At 48.8% G+C, this 15,270-nt stretch overlaps 1 long non-coding RNA gene and 3 other non-coding genes across 5 annotated transcripts in view; all 4 read left to right on the forward strand.

Moving 5' to 3' along the window:
* The window catches only part of LOC143726135 (uncharacterized), a 390,493-nt gene that overhangs the window by 185,901 nt on the left and 189,322 nt on the right, over window positions 1-15,270 (forward strand). The gene's annotated exons all lie outside the window — the stretch shown is intronic.
* LOC143727034 (U2 spliceosomal RNA) lies at window positions 1,051-1,241 on the forward strand. Its single transcript, XR_013199245.1, has one exon. It is a non-coding gene; the product is annotated as a U2 spliceosomal RNA (small nuclear RNA).
* Window positions 1,673-1,836, forward strand: LOC143726960 (U1 spliceosomal RNA). The gene has a single exon (XR_013199181.1). It is a non-coding gene; the product is annotated as a U1 spliceosomal RNA (small nuclear RNA).
* LOC143726921 (U1 spliceosomal RNA) lies at window positions 14,165-14,328 on the forward strand. Its single transcript, XR_013199143.1, has one exon. It is a non-coding gene; the product is annotated as a U1 spliceosomal RNA (small nuclear RNA).

A 15,270-nucleotide genomic window follows, 5' to 3' on the forward strand; every position in this document is an offset into this window, starting at 1 on the left:
ACTGCAGTGGTTGATCGAGAGATGTAAAACTCTCAACCTAGGACCGGTCTGCAAAAGTAGGGCTGTTTTTTAGTGTTTTTTTTTCATCATTCTTCAAATAATCTCAATTATTCAACCAGCGTTTTGATTGGCAGCAGTGGTCCTAGAAGCAAAGTTGTTCCGAATGAGGAGTTCTATCATGTGGTATGAATACCTTGTGCATGTGTGAAAAATCACCTGACATACAGTCGCCTATGGCCGTATTCATGTTGTTGTTTTTACTGTTTACAGCGCCACCAAGTGGCCAGTCGCCACATCCCTTTTCACCTGAGCACAGGCTGAGCCCGTGCACAGGTGTACCGACTTGGGTGTAATTGTCTCATTCCGTTGGAGAGTTATGGCCATTTAAGTAAAGCCCGCCTCGCCCACTCCCAACGTTTTGGCGTCCCGTCGCCAACGTGAATCGAAATTCCGACTTTTTTCCCCATCGCTGTCGGCAATCAGACTCCAGGGAATCTTTCTGCACCGGTTTGGGTCAGATCGGGCGAAAGACCTAGGACTAGTGTGCAAAAGTAGCTTTTTCACAAAATCCCAAATACCCGAAAATCTCGCCAGCGCAACCATCAAATCCGAGGCCTGCGTCTTGTTCGGCCCGAGCCAAGGATTCCGGTGATGTAAGACACTTGGGTCTGCGACGGACGGTTCAGGAGTTACGAGGCATTTCGTACTTCTGATCGCTGCAGCGCCACCTTGGGGCCGATTGGGCCGAGCCTTGGTGATGTTGTAGACCGGGCGGGTACTACCATCCCTCAAGAGTTTCAAGTCTCTACGACGTACGCTTTGGTCTGCCCGCTCACTTTTAGGGCAGAATGTTTGTTGGTCCAAAATCCCAGGTTGCACTCCAAAGTGTCGTGTTGTGCGCTCTGCTGTGATCCATTTTCGGTGTCAACAGTCAAGCTGAGCTTGTATTGCTGTGAGCTGAGCTTGTTTGTTGGCGACCTTTAGACCCTCTCGCTACGGCCGAGGTGGGCGTGGCCTTTGACGGCTTCCCCGCCTCTGCGTCATTGTGTCATCGCTTCTCGGCCTTTTGGCTAAGATCAAGTGTAGTATCTGTTCTTATCAGTTTAATATCTGATACGTGCCCTACCCGGGCACCATATATTAAATTGATTTTTGGAACTGGGAGATGGAACAGGGGCTTGCTCCGTCCACTCCACGCATCGACCCGGTATTGCAGTACTTCTGGGAACGGTGCACCCCCAAAAACTGTGTTCAATGAAAGAGATGTTTTAGTCTTGTGTGGCAGCAGGTGTTAATGGAAGTAACGTATATTGCTGTGTATGGGTGCTTTAAAGGTGTTGTAGGTGATCATATGCTATACAGGTAATGGTGGTGTGAGAGGGAAAAAAAAACAACAACTCTGTTCTTATCTCGTTTAACATCTGATTCGTCCACTATCCGGTGACCGCGTATGAAATTGATTTTTGGCTCATGGATCCGGAGCATGAAAACAACATCATCCACAACAACAGCAAAAGAGCCCGACTCTGCAGGTTTTTGATGTCTCTCTCTTATCTCTTGGAGTTTTTACGAATGAGCTGATGAGTTGAATCAGGTGTGTGTTTGATTGTCCGACCGTTGGTGAGGATTGCGGAGAGGGACACGGTGCCTCTGACGGGAGGCCTGGGAATTCATACTTACCTGGCAGGGGAGACACCATGATCAGGAAGGTGGTTCACCCAGGGCGGGGCTCGGACATTGCACTCCGGTTGTGCTGACCCCTGCGAATTCCCCAAATGTGGGAATCTCGACTGCATAATTTATGGTAGTGGGGGACTGCGTTCGCGCTCTCCCCTGGACACACTGGTTAAAAGAGCAGATTGTTCGAGTTCCTCTTCTTCTGGTAGTTAACGACCTAGGAAGTCCAGAGAATTGAACTGCAGTGGTTGATCGAGAGATGTAAAACTCTCAACCTAGGACCGGTCTGCAAAAGTAGGGCTGTTTTTTAGTTTTTTTTTCATCATTCTTTAAATAATCTCCATTATTCAACCAGCGCTTTGATTGGCAGCAGTGGTCCTAGAAGCAAAGTTGTTCCGAATGAGGAGTTCTATCATGTGGTATGAATACCTTGTGCATGTGTGAAAAATCAACTGACATACAGTCGCCTATGGCCGTATTCATGTTGTTGTTTTTACTGTTTACAGCGCCACCAAGTGGCCAGTCGCCACATCCCTTTTCACCTGAGCACAGGCTGAGCCCGTGCACAGGTGTACCGACTTGGGTGTAATTGTCTCATTCCGTTGGAGAGTTATGGCCATTTAAGTAAAGCCCGCCTCGCCCGCTCCCAACGTTTTGGCGTCCCGTCGCCAACGTGAATCGAAATTCCGACTTTTTTCCCCATCGCTGTCGGCAATCAGACTCCAGGGAATCTTTCTGCACCGGTTTGGGTCCGATCGGGCGAAAGACCTAGGACTAGTGTGCAAAAGTAGCTTTTTCACAAAATCCCAAATACCCGAAAATCTCGCCAGCGCAACCATCGAATCCGAGGCCTGCGTCTTGTTCGGCCCGAGCCAAGGATTCCGCTGATGTAAGACACTTGGGTCTGCGACGGACGGTTCAGGAGTTACGAGGCATTTCGTACTTCTGATCGCTGCAGCGCCACCTTGGGGCCGATTGGACCGAGCCTTGGTGATGTTGTAGACCGGGCGGGTACTACCATCCCTCAAGAGTTTCAAGTCTCTACGACGTACGCTTTGGTCTGCCCGCTCACTTTTAGGGCAGAATGTTTGTTGGTCCAAAATCCCAGGTTGCACTCCAAAGTGTCGTGTTGTGCGCTCTGCTGTGATCCATTTTCGGTGTCAACAGTCAAGCTGAGCTTGTATTGCTGTGAGCTGAGCTTGTTTGTTGGCGACCTTTAGACCCTCTCGCCACGGCCCAGGTGGGCGTGGCCTTTGACGGCTCCCCCGCCTCTGCGTCATTGTGTCATCGCTTCTCGGCCTTTTGGCTAAGATCAAGTGCAAGTGGCATGACAGCAGTACCTGGTGGCTAAAGGTTTGAGAAAGAGTGGTGGAAAAATGGCGGAAGACGTTTTTGAGAGAAGGGTAAAGAACACGACGAGACTCTACTGGGAAGGATCCAGAGAAGAAGAGATGCCAGAAAGGGAGGAATTTATCCAAAAAGTCATTATCGATTTGTTGAAGATTGAGCCTCCGGGGATCCTTGGAATTCAAAGAAATGGCAAAGACAAGTACTTTGATGTCACAATGAAAAACAGCAATCTGTTCCAGGGACTTTTGGGAAAGTTCAGAGAAAAGGAAGGTGAGCATCCTCTGGATAAGTTCAGAATACAGTTTTTGGGGAGAAATAATTTCCGGATTTTGACAATTAATATGTTTGACATGAACATGGAAGATGAAGAGGTGGAATCTTTTCTCCGAAACCATGTGAGAATAATATCTACAGCAAGGTACAGAAGAGACAGATTTGGGGTGTGGAATGGACAAAGGCAGTATCAAGTGTTACTCAACGAGGACCCAGCGGGTTTTCAGGGCTATCATCATCCTCCGGCCAGTTTTAAGATTGCAGGTGTAAGGGGATACATAGTGTATTCTGGTCAGCCTCAATATTGTAGGAGATGTCAGGAATTTGGACACTTGGAATACCAATGCAACATAAGATGTCTGAATTGTAAAGATCCGGGACATGCTGCTTCAGAGTGTCCAAAACCTAAAGTGTGCAAAGAGTGTGGGGCTACTGATCATCTCTTCAGGACATGCCCAAAACGGAAAAGAACATATGCCAGTGCAGTTAGAGGAGAAGAAGGAGGAGACCTTAGACCCATTGAGGTAGTTATTAAAGCAGTACAGGAATACCATGGAGCTCCTATGGCCAAAATGAGGAAGTAAACCAGATGGGTTCACCCACAGATACGGAAATAATGGAGGGAGTGAAAGAGGTTACAGCAAAGAGCTCTGTTTCAGGTTCAGTCCTAGCTGAGCTAACGAATCCAGCCAGTGAGGAGTCTGAGAAAATGGAAGAGGAGAGTGGAGAGTTACAGGGTACAGTGATTTCAGACACCTTACAGCACAAAGTCAATATTTCCTGATGGGGCAGAACTGAGGATGAGGAAGAGCAGGGAGCTGCAGAGTCTTGGAAGCTTGCTCCTAGGGTAAATAAAAGGAAATTAGAAGGAAATGAGGAAGAAAACAAGATAGAGATATCAAATTACTTTAGTGCGCTGGATCATCGCACAGATGATGAAGAATTTTCGGGCTTACCTGAGATTGTGGATGGGTCATCGACGCCTGGATCCCTGCTAGTGCCTCCTTTATCAGCTTTGGAGGAGGAGGTGGAGGTTTCGGAGTCGGGGTTGCTGTCTGGTTGCTTCCTATCAAGGGAAGATGTGGAGTTTTTTAAAGGGACCACTGGATTCATGGAAGCGACAGACAAGGAGAAAGGAAATGAAAAGAAAAAGAAAACATTACCTGCTGGTCTTCATGATTGATGTTGGACTTGAAGTTTGTATCTCTCAATGTGAGAGGTCTGAGGGAAGTAGGAAAGAGGAGTGCTTTGTTTTTTTCCCTGCTATTCATGGACTTTGAGGTGGCATTCCTACAAGAGTGTCATCTGAAGGGTGAAGAAGATGCAATAACTTTCACTAAAGAATGGTCTTCCGGGGTTTCATATTGGAGTATTGGAAACGTACATTCAGATGGGTTGGGGATTGTGTTTAAGAATAATGGATTCACGATAGAGAACTATGTATCACTGGTGCCGGGGAGATTACAATGTCTAGACGCACGATGGGGTGAGTATAGATATCGCTTTATTAATGTATATGCACCCTGCAATAGAAGTAAACGGTTGGATTTTTTCAAAAACTTACCAAATCTGTGGGATACCAATAGATGTGTAATAATGGGGGGAGATTTTAATATAACTTTGGATGGTTTGGAAAAAAAAGGAGAAGTTGACTTTTCAGGGATTTATTTAAAAAAGGAATTAAAAGAGCATTTCTTACAGGATGCATATAGGAATGGTAATAAAGACGATCCAGGGTTTACATGGGGTAATACGAGGGGGAATAGAAGTAGACTAGACTATTTCTTTATAACACAGGGGATAAAAATAAAAGGGCTGAGGACTTTACCGTGTTGGTGTTCAGATCACGAAATGGTGTTAGTCAAAATAGTAAATAATGAGGTAAATATGGGTAAGGGCTATTGGAAAATGAATATTAGTTTGCTGGAGGATGATATCTTTAAAAAAAATCATGGATTTCTACAAATTATGGCAAGAGTTTAAAGTGGGGTATACATCACTTCTTGAATGGTGGGAAGTGTTGAAAATAGAAATTGCTGGTTTTTGCATTAGATATACAGAAAAGAAAAGAAGAAAGGAAAGGGAGTGTCAGGAGCCAATCAGATCCCACACATGTCACCACACAAAGATCACTGTCCCCAGGTTACTGATCACCTGCACCTGTTTCCACTCAGCACTCACTTCCCAGCCAGCACAAAATCACCCGATTCACTCCCAGTCATTGTCAAGCCTCCAACAGGAACGACCCTTACCAGTCACCACTTGTCTCACTCTGAGCCATCCTTCAGCAACGGACGTAGAGTATACTTACCTGAAAGAAACTAACCTTGTTGTCCTTGTTCTGATGTTCCCAGGATCCGCTCCATGACTCATGTTCTCCGTTTCCTGGAATCCGCCACGAGTCCCGTTTCCCACTGGATGAGCTGAAAGAGAAAGGGAAAGTATCACTGAACTGGTGAGCTCATTGTCAAGTGCACTTCAAAGGATCTACTCACCTGGAATCCTTCCTGAATCACGCCTATCCACGAACGATCTGAAAAGAGAGAAAAACTCAAGTTATTGATCTGTGTTACCCGCCACGTTATTCCTTAAGAAGAGGATTCACTCACCTGGATGCATTCCTGCCACATATATCCTCTTCGAGATCCCCGTTGAACTCCCGAAACCCTGCATACTTACCTTTGAGTTAAATAAAGATACATTTATGTTTATCACTTACCTCTGTCTCCGAGCCTGAATCCTGACAGAAGGCTTGACCTAACAACAGAAAGAGGTGAGAGATCAGAAGAACTATGCATTATTAGACTTAAAATGGCATGTCCATGGACAGCTTACAGGGACTCTGTCAAATAAGTTACAGGTGGGATGCTGTTTTCGACTTTTTTGGAGCGGGTGAGTTCTTGGAAACTATGGGTGAGTTTTTGGAAAACTCAAATTTGTGAGGTGAAACCTACTGTACACCACACAGGGGCCACAATACAACACACTGATGTACATTAAAGCTTTTAATTATGCATAGTTAGCCTAAAAATGGACTGTCCACAGACAGCCTATTTGGAACTTGTCAAATAAGTTACAGGTGGGCAAAGTAAGGGCCCACTTGTAACTTATTTGACGGGGTCCAAATAGGCTGTCCGTGGTCAATGCATTAATAGGTCATATTTCATAATTACAGTGGTTTTATGTGGTCAAACCTACTGTAAACCACACTGGGGACACAATACAACACACTGATGTAAATTAAAGCTATTAATTATGCAAAATTATCCTAAAAATGGACTGTACACGAACAGCCTAAGTTACAGGTGGGCAAAGTAAGGGCCCATCTGAGTAAGGGCCCACCTGTAACTTATTTGACGGAGTCCAAATAGGCTGTCCGTGGTCAATGCATTAATAGGTCCTAATTCATAATTACAGTGGTTTTATGTGGTCAAACCTACTGTAAACCACACTGGGGACACAATACAACACACTGATGTACATTAAAGCTATTAATTATGCAAAATTAGCCTAAAAATGGACTGTCCACAGACAGCCTATTTGGACCCTGTCAAATAAGTTACAGGTGGGCAAATTAAGGGCCCACTGTAGCCTAAAAATGGACTGTCCAAGGACAGCCTATTTGGACCCTGTCAAATAAGTTACAGGTGGGCAAAGTAAGGGCCCACCTGTAACTTATTTGACAGAGTCCAAATAGGCTGTCCGTGGTCAATGCATTAATAGGTCTTAATTCATAATTACAGTGGTTTTATGTGGTCAAACCTACTGTACTTCACACTGGGGACACAATACAACACACTGATATACATTAAAGCTATTAATTATGCATAATCAGCCTAAAAATGGACTGTCCACGGACAGCATTTAGGGCACCCGTCAAAAAGGTTACAGGTGGGATGCTGTTTTTGACTCTAACGCACTTAACGGGGTACTACGGGCCCCAGTCTTTGCGGACCGTCTGAGGGGACCCTGAGGGGCCACAGATTTCAAATTGGAGCCATTCGGAGCTATTGGGACCGTTCCGTGGGGATGTCCACCAAACGCCTATGAAAATGAATGGGATAAGTTGCACGTGTCAGTGGCTCCCGCGCGGCCCCCGGGGGTCCGAGGGGCCCCAAACTCGACAAAAAGTTGCATCACTTGGCCCTCTGCGACCGACCGAGCGGGCTAGGTCGAGACATGCCAAGTTTATTTTTAGCTATTTTTAATGCACCTCTCTGTCTCCCATTGATCTCTATGGGAGCATGTGTCTGCTAGGGTTAATTCAGCAGTTAGGATTAGAGGGCCTACTAGGCTCAGGAAGCATCTAGAGCCACGATACTCTGGGGCCCGATTCGGGGGCCCGTGGCGGTCGTCCGTGACGAATCTCGAGGTCCTATGACCTTTTGACCCCTAAGGGCGACTGTTTATTTGACGTCCCACGTGCAACTTATTCCATGGGGCTGTTGGTGGCCAATTAGCGCCAAAAAAGGTCAGAGGGACGCGGAACTCTGGAACCCGTCCCCGGGGCCCGTGTGTCGGTTTTGGGCCGATCGGGCGTTTCCTTCAAACCGTTTGGCTGAAACACATACTTAGAACCGATCTAGAACCACCAAATCCGTGATCTAGAACCGGGGGCCCCCGGACTACCACCGTGGCGAATTTGGGGCCGCTGCGACCTTCCGACCCCTTTTGGCCCCTGTTTTTTTGACGTCCCACGTGCAACTTATTCCACTGGGCTGTTGGTGGCCAATTAGCGCCAAAAAAGGTCAGAGGGACACGGAACTCTAGAACCCGTCCCCGGGGCCCGTGATGAGACGCGTGTGTCGGTTTCGGGCCGATCGGGCGTTTCCTTCAAACCGTTTGGCTGAAACACATACTTAGAACCGATCTAGAACCACCAAATCCGTGATCTAGAACCGGGGGCCCCCGGACTACCGCCGTGCCGAATTTGGGGCCGCTGCGACCTTTCGACCCATTTTGGCCCCTGTTTTTTTGACGTCCCACGTGCAACTTATTCCATGGGGCTGTTGGTGGCCAATTAGCGTGAAGAAAGGTCAGAGGGACACGGAACTCTAGAACCCGCCCCAGGGGCCCGTGACGAGACGCGTGTGTCGGTTTCGGGCCGATCGGGCGTTTCCTTCAAACCGTTTGGCTGAAACACATACTTAGAACCGATCTAGAACCACCAAATCCGTGATCTAGAACCGGGGGCCCCCGGACTACCGCCGTGCCGAATTTGGGGCCGCTGCGACCTTTCGACCCCTTTTGGCCCCTGTTTTTTTGACGTCCCACGTGCAACTTATTCCATGGGGCTGTTGGTGGCCAATTAGCGCCAAAAAAGGTCAGAGGGACACGGAACTCTAGAACCCGCCCCAGGGGCCCGTGACGGGACGCATACGTCAGTTTCGGGGCGATCGGACCTTTCTGTCCACCCTTCACCGAGCACATGGTCCAATTAATGGCAGCCCTCTTGCACACACAGAAAGACATATACTCAGTAGAACCAAAGTGAGGAGATTTTTGCACTAAAAAATGATATGCTTGGAACCGATCTAGAACCCTGCGATCCGGGATCTAGAACCGGGGGCCCCTCGACTACCAGGGCGGCGAATTTGGAGGCGGTGTGACCTTTCGACCCCTGTATTTCCGGCCGCCCACGTGCAACTTGTTCAGTTCAAACTTCACAGGCGCTTCCAGGTCAAGGGGGTGTTTTTTGGCCAAACGAGCAGCTTTGGGCACGAAACTCTAGAACCCGTCCCAGGGGCCCGTGACGGGACATATGTGTCAATTTCGGGCCAATCGGACCACCGTCCACCAAGTACCTGTGAAATCCCATTGAATAAGTTGCACGTGTCACTGGACCTCGTTCGGCCCCTGGAGGTGCTAGGGGCCCGAAACTTCTTGGAAAGCTGCGTCACTCGGCCCCGGAAAGCACACAGAGAGGGGAACGTCTACACACACAAAAAAACCACTTGTTGCCCAATGTCCACAGAACACCTATGAAAATCAATGGGTTAAGTTGTACGTGGGACGCTCTGCCGTTTGGCCCCCGGGGGTCCTGGTGGCCCCAAACTTGATCTGCCTGCTGTCACTGGGGCCCATAAAGACCCTGGGGGATGGAGAAAGCTGAACCATGTGTGGATCAGGCCGAACCGCCGAAACGCACACTTGGGAACCACGTAGAACCTTGAAACTAAGGATCTCGCCGCGGGGCCCGCTGGGCTACCCTCACGCCGAATTTCGAGGCCCTGTGACTTTTCGGCACAGAGTTAGAGACACAGTGACTTGAGACAAAAAACAGGTGGTTAGGGGTCAGAATAGGCACTTTGTGGACGATGAGGAAGACTATGGTGAAGTTTTAGGCACTTGAGGAAATGAGGAAGAGGATAGGTGGTTAGTGGTCAAAATAGGCACTTCGTGGTACTGAGGAAGACTATGGTGAAGTTTAGGTGGTCAGGGGACCCCATAGGCACTTCGTGGCAATGAAGAAGAGGATAGGTGGTTAGGGCTCAAAATAGGCACTTGGTGGTACAGAGGAAGACTATGTAGGTGGTCAGGGGACCCCATAGGCACTTCGTGGCAATGGAGAAGAGGATAGGTGGTTATCCTCAGTAGGACGGGACGCATACGTCAGTTTCGGTGCGATCGGACCTTTCTGTCCACCCTTCACCGAGCACATGGTCCAATTAATGGCAGCCCTCTTGCACACACAGAAAGACATATGCTCAGAAGAACCAAAGTGAGGAGATTTTTGCACTAAAAAATGATACGCTTGGAACCGATCTAGAACCCTGCGATCCGGGACCTAGAACCGGGGGCCCCTCGACTACCAGGGCGGCGAATTTGGAGGCGGTGCGACCTTTCGACCCCTGTATTTCCGGCCGCCCACGTGCAACTTGTTCAGTTCAAACTTCCCAGGCGCTTCCAGGTCAAGGGGGTGTTTTTTGGCCAAACGAGCAGCTTTGGGCACGGAACTCTAGAACCCGTCCCAGGGGCCCGTGACGGGACGTATGTGTCAATTTCGGGCCAATCGGACCACCGTCCACCAAGTACCTGTGAAATCGCATTGAATAAGTTGCACGTGTCACTGGACCTCGTTTGGCCCCTGGAGGTGCTAGGGGCCCGAAACTTCTTGGAAAGCTGCGTCACTCGGCCCCGGAAAGCACACAGAGAGGGGAACGTCTACACACACAAAAAAACCACTTGTTGCCCAATGTCCACAGAACACCTATGAAAATCAATGGGTTAAGTTGTACGTGGGACACTCTGCCGTTTGGCCCCCGGGGGCCCTGGTGGCCCCAAACTTGATCTGCCTGCTGTCACTGGGGCCCATAAAGACCCTGGGGGATGGAGAAAGCTGAACCATGTGTGGATCAGGCCAACCGCCGAAACGCACACTTGGGAACCACGTAGAACCTTGAAACTAAGGATCTCGCCCCGGGGCCCGCTGGGCTACCCTCACGCCGAATTTCGAGGCCCTGTGACTTTTCGGCACAGAGTTAGAGACACAGTGACTTGAGACAAAAAACAGGTGGTTAGGGGTCAGAATAGGCACTTTGTGGACGATGAGGAAGACTATGGTGAAGTTTTAGGCACTTGAGGAAATGAGGAAGAGGATAGGTGGTTAGGGGTCAAAATAGGCACTTCGTGGTACTGAGGAAGACTATGGTGAAGTTTAGGTGGTCAGGGGACCCCATAGGCACTTCGTGGCAATGAAGAAGAGGATAGGTGGTTAAGGGTCAAAATAGGCACTTGGTGGTACAGAGGAAGACTATGTAGGTGGTCAGTGGACCCCATAGGCACTTCGTGGCAATGGAGAAGAGGATAGGTGGTTAGGGGTCAAAATAGGCACTTCGTGGCAATGAGGAAGACTATGGTGAAGTTTAGGTGGTCAGGGGACCCCATAGGCACTTCGTGGCAAAGAAGAAGAGGATAGGTGGTTAGGGGCCAAAATAGGCACTTCGTGGTACTGAGGAAGACTATGGTGAAGTTTAGGTGGACAGGGGACCCCATAGGCACTTCGTTGCAATGAAGAAGAGGATAGGTGGTTAGGGGTCAAAATAGGCACTTCGTGGCACTGAGGAAGACTATGGTGAAGTTTAGGTGGTCAGGGGACCCCATAGGCACTCCGTGGCAATGAAGAAGAGAATAGGTGGTTAGGGGTCAAAATAGGCGGTTCATGGCACCGAGGAGGACTATGGTGAAGAGTAGGTAGTTGGCGGACCCCAAAAGCACTTGGTGGACTCCCACGTGGTGCACTGGCACCCCCAGAGGCGTCCACACAGAGCCTATGCTAATATATGCTAATCTCGGCCACTTTATATGCGATTTTGGAAAACTGACACGGCACCACTGAATAAGCAGCTCGTGTCGTCCATTTCGTGCACGCGGACCTCGAAGTGACGGTGCTGACAATGGCAACTTAAATGAATGGGCAAATTACCACGAACAGCCTAGGTTCCCTTACTATACAAAAAAGGAGACAGGACTGACTTGAGAAACTGGCGACCAATCACTCTTTTAAATTATGATTGTAAGCTTTTTAGTAAGATTTTAGCTACACGCATGTCGACTGTTTTAGAGGACGTAATCCACCTGGATCAAGCATGCGCTGTGCCCGGCAGGAAGATCACGGACAGCCTGGTACTGATCAGAGACGCCATGTGTTATGCGAGAGACAGAAACATTCGGCTAGTAGTCCTAAATTTAGATTTCGAAAAAGCTTTTGACCGCGTCTCGCACCAGTACCTGTTTCAGGTACTGGGAAAAATGGGTTTTCCTGGGAGGTTTATAGCCTGGTTGGGATTGCTGTACAATGATCTGTCTAGCAGAATTCTGGTTAATGGGCATTTATCCAAAGCTGTAAAACTCCACGCATCCGTCAGGGGTGTCCTTTATCTCCCCTTCTGTATGTGGCTTATATTGAGCCACTGGCACAAATCTTGAGAAGGGATAAATGGATTAAAGGACTAAACATCCCAGGAACTGGTGGACTGACGACAACCTGTGTTTTATATATGGATGACGTGACCCTTTTAGCGACTGACCTTTTATCAGTACGAAGAGCAATGGACTTGACTGACTGGTACGGTCGGGCCTCGGGCGCCAAGCTAAATAGGAGTAAGTCCGAGGCCCTGCTCTTCGGGCCGTGGGGCAACGTTGACACAGGTGGACTAGATCTGGAGTTTAAAGACAATGATGTGAAAATTTTAGGAGTCAAATTTGACAGAGAGGGTGGAGGACAGGTAAACTGGACTGACATCTTAGGGAAAGTTAGGCAAAGACTGGGCTTTTGGGGACTAAGACAACTGACGTATGAAGGCAAGATTTTAATTTTTAAAGCTGTGATTTTACCGCTGATTTTACTTGTCTGCTCTTTTTTTAGTCCCCCAAGACGATTCCTGGCCAACCTGGAGGGGGCGGTATTTCATTTCCTGTGGGGGTCCAAGTGGGAACGATTAAAGAGGGAGGTCGTCAAAAAGAAAAAAGAGAATGCGGGAAAGGCCTCCCAGACCCCCACCTGTTTTTAGGCAGCCGCTTTGCCGCCCTCCACATCCAATACGCCCTGACCCGATTCTGGATGGGGTCATACCTAAGAACTTTGAAAATTTTACCCATTGATCTTAAAAGTCCTGTGTCTTTTAATTTGTCAAAAGAGCATAGTTTTATTAAGAAATTTTTAAAGAAATATCTTTTAGAGACAAATGATGCCACCATTTTAACTAACCATAAGTCTCTTATCTCTCTTGTGCAGGATCGGGAATCGGTGAGTCCGGTTCCAGGCCTCACACTAGGTGAGGCCAAAGACGTTTGGAGGAACGCAGCCCACCCAGCTCTCCAGAACAGGCTTAAGGACTTATCGTGGATGGTGGCCCATGAGATCCTCCCGGTCAGGGCGGTCATGCACTCCAGAGGCATGGCCAAAAACTCCACCTGCCCACGGTCCGGATGTGGTTCCCCGGAGACCGTCTACCATCTGCTCTGGGAGTGCGGTGCTGCGCGGGACCTGTGGGCCAGGACCAGCCCCCTGTTTTTCCCGTGCCTACCAGCGGGTGGGGTCCAGATGGAATACAAGCTCGCCATCCTGGGGGTGGGTCAGGGCTTGAAGGAGCTGACGTCGAAACAATTTACCTCACTCTGGCTCACCCTCAACCATATCAAGGATGCCATCTGGACCACCAGAAACCTGCTGGTGGGGAAACGCGTTACGGTGCCCCTCCACGCGTGCGAGCAACTGGTAAAATCAACGCTGCAGGAGGCGCCGGACGTCGTCATTCGGATGGGGGGACTGGGGTCACACGGAAGAGGTCCCGGCCACCACCGACCCTGGCCGCCCGTAGATGCACCCTCACCACACCGCCTACGGGGACAGCGGGCCAGCGGGCCGGAGGAGAGGGGATCTCCGCTGGGCACCGGAAGCAGGGAGTCCGGAGCCTGTTCTGGAGACCTGGAGTGAATGGAAATCTTGATAGGGACTCACCTGCGATCCTGTACAAGAGATGATGTTTTAGTTGGCATGTTTTACTGTTTTATATTATTTATTGCTATTTATTTTCATTCTTTTTACCTTTCTTTTAAAACCAACATTTCACACACATGGACTTTTACACGACACACCATCCAATACTGATTTTTAACCTTTAATTGTGTCATTTTTGTTTTAAAGACATGTGGAATTTTAAAAGAAAAATGTGGAAATGTAAAGAATGAAATTGTGACAATATACTTTTTTCGAAAGAAAAAATCAAGATGTCTCTCTCTTATCTCTTGGAGTTTTTACGAATGAGCTGATGAGTTGAATCAGGTGTGTGTTTGATTGTCCGACCGTTGGTGAGGATTGCGAAGAGGGACAGGGTGCCTCTGACGGGAGGCCTGGGAATTCATACTTACCTGGCAGGGGAGACACCATGATCAGGAAGGTGGTTGACCCAGGGCGAGGCTCGGCCATTGCACTCCGGTTGTGCTGACCCCTGCGAATTCCCCAAATGTGGGAATCTCGACTGCATAATTTATGGTAGTGGGGGACTGCGTTCGCGCTCTCCCCTGGACACACTGGTTAAAAGAGCAGATTGTTCGAGTTCCTCTTCTTCTGGTAGTTAACGACCTAGGAAGTCCAGAGAATTGAACTGCAGTGGTTGATCGAGAGATGTAAAACTCTCAACCTAGGACCAGTCTGCAAAAGTAGGGCTGTTTTTTTTTTTTTTTTCATCATTCTTCAAATAATCTCCATTATTCAACCAGCGCTTTTATTGGCAGCAGTGGTCCTAGGAGCAAAGTTGTTCCGAATGAGGAGTTCTATCATGTAGTATGAATACCTTGTGCATGTGTGAAAAATCACGTGACATACAGTCGCCTATGGCCGTATTCATGTTGTTGTTTTTACTGTTTACAGCGCCACCAAGTGGCCAGTCGCCACATCCCTTTTCACCTGAGCACAGGCTGAGCCCGTGCACAGGTGTACTGACTTGGGTGTAATTGTCTCATTCCGTTGGAGAGTTATGGCCATTTAAGTAAAGCCCGCCTCGCCCATTCCCAACGTTTTGGCGTCCCGTCGCCAACGTGAATCGAAATTCCGACTTTTTTCCCCATCGCTGTCGGCAATCAGACTCCAGGGAATCTTTCTGCACCGGTTTGGGTCAGATCGGGCGAAAGACCTAGGACTAGTGTGCAAAAGTAGCTTTTTCACAAAATCCCAAATACCCGAAAATCTCGCCAGCGCAGCCATCGAATCCGAGGCCTGCGTCTTGTTCGGCCCGAGCCAAGGATTCCGGTGATGTAAGACACTTGGGTCTGCGACGGACGGTTCAGGAGTTACGAGGCATTTCGTACTTCTGATCGCTGCAGCGCCACCTTGGGGCCGATTGGGCCGAGCCTTGGTGATGTTGTAGACCGGGCGGGTACTACCATCCCTCAAGAGTTTCAAGTCTCTACGACGTACGCTTTGGTCTGCCCGCTCACTTTTAGGGCAGAATGTTTGTTGGTCCAAAA

This window comes from Siphateles boraxobius, unplaced genomic scaffold (assembly GCF_051911475.1).
Source record: "Siphateles boraxobius isolate OS27281-9 unplaced genomic scaffold, OSU_SipBor_1 77, whole genome shotgun sequence".
In the NCBI taxonomy this organism is placed as follows: Eukaryota; Metazoa; Chordata; class Actinopteri; order Cypriniformes; family Leuciscidae; genus Siphateles; species Siphateles boraxobius.